This window comes from Belonocnema kinseyi, chromosome 10, assembly GCF_010883055.1.
Source record: "Belonocnema kinseyi isolate 2016_QV_RU_SX_M_011 chromosome 10, B_treatae_v1, whole genome shotgun sequence".
Taxonomy (NCBI): Eukaryota; Metazoa; Arthropoda; class Insecta; order Hymenoptera; family Cynipidae; genus Belonocnema; species Belonocnema kinseyi.
This window is the reverse complement of record NC_046666.1, coordinates 89,651,196-89,655,328: the sequence shown is the minus strand read 5'-3', so window position 1 is coordinate 89,655,328 and position 4,133 is coordinate 89,651,196. Positions and strand designations below refer to the sequence as shown.

At 27.4% G+C, this 4,133-nt stretch overlaps 1 long non-coding RNA gene across 1 annotated transcript; it reads left to right on the top strand.

Moving 5' to 3' along the window:
* The first annotated feature begins 1,768 nt into the window (after window positions 1–1,768).
* Window positions 1,769–3,853, top strand: LOC117181576. The gene is made up of 3 exons (XR_004468138.1): window positions 1,769–1,869; window positions 2,125–2,235; window positions 3,719–3,853. It is a non-coding gene; the product is annotated as an uncharacterized LOC117181576 (long non-coding RNA).
* The last annotated feature ends 280 nt before the right edge of the window (window positions 3,854–4,133 follow it).

Here is a 4,133-nt window from a genome sequence, read left to right as displayed (position 1 = left end):
TGTATATTTTTTAAATAAACATGATCATCGAAAAAAGTAATTATCTCAAAGATAAGTAATAAATCAATCCATAATTTTATTATAAAATTAATTCAAACAAATTTTATACTTAAAATTTTGAGGTTCTAAGAAATTAAGTCAGATTTAACTTTGCCGATTTAATTCAGCCGAATGATGATTAGTGATTTAAATTCACAATAAGTTAATTTTAAAATAACATGAATCAGGATTAATTTTATCGATTTTTTTTTAATAATATAATTTTTAGTTTATTCTAAGTGAAAAATATGCCCGCCGCGCGGGCATATTCTCATTTTGCACTCTGCACGCGTCGCTTCGCGCCAAGTTTGAGCGCACATAGGGCGCGCGGGTATGCTCCCGCGCTTCGCGCTCGATTTCGTACTTTCAATGCGTACACTTTAACTACATTTTTTCAAGTATCGTAAATACTATAAATTAAATCAAATACTGCGATTTAAACTTCTGAGGAATTACAGCTGTAAATTAACTGAATTTCTTTTTGATTTGTTTTTAAAGAAGGTTCTCAAAGCACCAACGGCCTTGACGATTACATTCTCATTACGAAACTCGCACTTCGCGTTTGATAACTTTTATCCAATTGAAATGCTTCATCAAGATAATTGTAAATCTTGTTAAAATCTAATAAAAACAACGGTTTAAACTTATGGATCTCTTAAAAAATCAAAATTGGATTTTTATGAAAATGATTCAACTTTTGAAACTTTTGTCTAATTAAGAAATTTCATGATAATAGTTTCGAAACAAAAAATTTCATATCTAGCAGAAATTTGGATTGATATTTCTTAACTATCAAAACAATTTTTCTTCCTTTTTTGGAAAATTTTAAAATGTTGAGAAGCATATATCTTTTTGAAGTTAAATCGAATTCAAAAATGTCATTAGGTTAATTTTCAAGTCTTTTTTAAGCGTACCAGAAAATTTTACAACAATTTCTAAACATCATAAAAACATTTTATTCAAATTTTGAAAGAGCTCAAACTTTTCGAATTGTTTCTAATCGAAAAATTTAACTGTTAGAGTTTCTAAAAATAATTTATGTCTGGTGATGAATTTTAATTAAATTTTGTAATCTTTTAGGAAAATATGTTTTTCCATTTTTCTGAAAATTTTCAAGATTTTCAAAAGTATATAACTTTTCTTATTTTCATCGAAATTAAAAATTGTATATGAATAATTTGCAAGTCTTCTACCCATCTATAAGAAACGTTGACAACAATTTCTCAATTTAAACAAATTCAAACTTTAAAAATGCTCTAAATTTTTAATTTTGTTTGAAAAGGTCTGATTAACGTTAGCGTGACTACAACATTTTGGTAACCATACATACATACATACATACAGACAGACATACAGACATACAGACAGACACCGATGAAATTTTATGATTTTCGAATTTTGTGAGTGCCGAAGGGAAAAGATCCGTTAAAAATCAGATATCGAAAATTTGGACGATTACATTACAAATGTAAAAATTAAATATTAGAATTAGAATATAATATATTTTAGAACCGAATCAAATTAATGAAATATAACATTTTTATTCTTTTAAATGAAACAATTTGTCACCAAAAAGTTATCGAAATACAATGATTGCTGGCTATATCTCCAAAGGCTACTACTTAATTTGATTTCCAAATATTTAAGACTTCTTCAATCATTTTGTTTACAAATATTAGAAGCATGAGGCAGAAACTTGCGTACTTCGAAAACATCTTCGCAAATTCATTAGAAAGCTTCAGTCGAAACTGAGCTTAGTTTTAAATCAGTACAGTGGATTGCGTCATTATTTTAATAAACTATGCTTTCGAAAAATATAAGCAATGGAATGTAGGTAACATTAAAATAATAATTTTTAAAAAATAAATTTCATTTATCATATATAAACATGAATGAAATTACATGTACATATATCTTTGTTATATTGTCGATTTAGCCAGTGATAATTCATTAAATATTTCGATGAGAATAAGTGAAAGGTCTTTAACTTCAGAAGATTCTAAAAATAATTAATTTCTTTTAAGAATACTCAAATTTATATATAAAATCTGGCATTACTTAAAATATTTAATATTTGTGGTGTAGCTTATACAGTAATAGAAACAGGAAATGCAGAAGCAATAAAATCGTTCAGCTCGTATTTATCAAATGCAGAGGATAATTCTAATTCTATTGTGGAAACTCCAGAATAACCAAGTGAGTAAACTATTTTTATAATATACCAAAGGCAAACGAAAATCTGGTTTCACAAGCATCGTATTCAATTTAAATGAGATAGAACAAAAAATATTGAGCAAAAAGGTTTTAAAAGTTGTGTTTGAAATGTACATATGATCATATAAAATTGCTTACATTTATAAAACAAAAAACTTCCCGTGAAAAAACTTTAAATAGAATTCTAAGTAAAATTACGTAAATGACATACGCTTTTTTGAGATCCAATTTTATCATTGATACTGAAACAAATTTTTTTTCCAGTTTCATTTTTTGGAGAAAAAGTCTAAGTTTCATCTTTATTAGGAATTGCAAATGTTAAGATAAAACTAAATTTAATGTCATTCCTAATCTTTGTAAAATGGTCTAAAACAACTAAAAATCAAAACTTCACACAAAAGTTTAGAAAAAATTTTCATTGAATAAATGTTCACAGTTTGCGATAAAGTTTCGAAGTTTCGACGATATTACACAAAGAAGAATTTTATTAGATTTAAATAATTTATTAAAAAATTATATACTTTATATTTTTTATTAAAAAAAGAAAGTTGAACATTGATATTTCAACTATTTTAAACATGTGGCTTATTAGGATGCTTTTTTCATTTACTTTTAAATTTGTAGGTATATCGTAATGGTTTAGAATACCAAGTGCTGTGCGATACATTGAGGTCTAGATGTAGGTTCGATACACTGCAGTGTTAGAAATCTGTTTGAAAACAATGTTCAAAAATGTAATATGCGTATTCATTCTAAGCAGGACCATTAATATTTATTCACAAAACACTCGCAGTCAATTAGCATTTATTTTTTAATACCTTTTTTGTCATATCTTTAAAGGGTAGCAATAGTACGTGTTAAAATTAACCAAAATGTTTAAATAATATTTAATATCCAGATTGAAAATGGTTTTATTAGGTGTTCAAAGTGGTTTAAAAGGAAATGATGAAATTGATTGATTTTATATCGGTTGGTGAATATTTAAGTATTTTCAAAAACTATTGGGGATTGGTAAATCACACACGACAATGGGATTATATTTCCCGCTATAGGATATCTAAAGAACCACGCCAAAAAAGAAGAGCATGTTTAGGCCGCGAGAATAAGAAAGTAACGCACAATTTTTTCTTGGAGACATCTAGGGGAAAATCACAAATTTGCCGTACGATGTTTGTAAGCACTTTAGATAAGACTTCAAATTTCGAAAAAATAACATTTTTATCATAGTTTTTAACTTTTAAAGCTCAACGCTTAGAATGCAATGTTTCAATTTTTGGATTCCGCATAGTATGCAAAAAGTATATAATTTAAAAGGAAAATGATTAGTTTACAATCAGTGCCGTTGTGCTATCAATAAATCGCTGTAAAATTATGATACACTTTTTGAAAGTTTGAAATATCGTGAATTTGCCCTCATAAAAACTATAAATTTTAGTCATAAAGTAAAAAAATAAAATAATTTTAGGTATATCTCCGAAAGTGATTGAGACTGTGTATAAAAAAATCCGAAATCTGAAAAGTGAAAGCACTATATAAGAAGATATGCGAGGAAAGCACCTTAATCGGCCACATAGACTGCTTTCACATGATACTGAAAGCGTTGTGTAACACATTAAATCATTCCCTATAGTTGATTCGCATTTTTGTCGCAAGACAACTAATAAAACTTTTCTGGAAGAGAGTCTTTCTTTAAACGAAATGTATCGGGGATATAGAAGCTGCATGAGTGAAAAAAATGCTATTGAAATTGCGTCTGAGCATCATTACAGAGAAACTTATAATCATCAATTTAATTTGGAGTTTCATAAGCCGAAGAAAGACCTATGTGATCAATGCTCAGCATTTAAAAACTTAACAGAAGATCACAAAAATCTTCAACA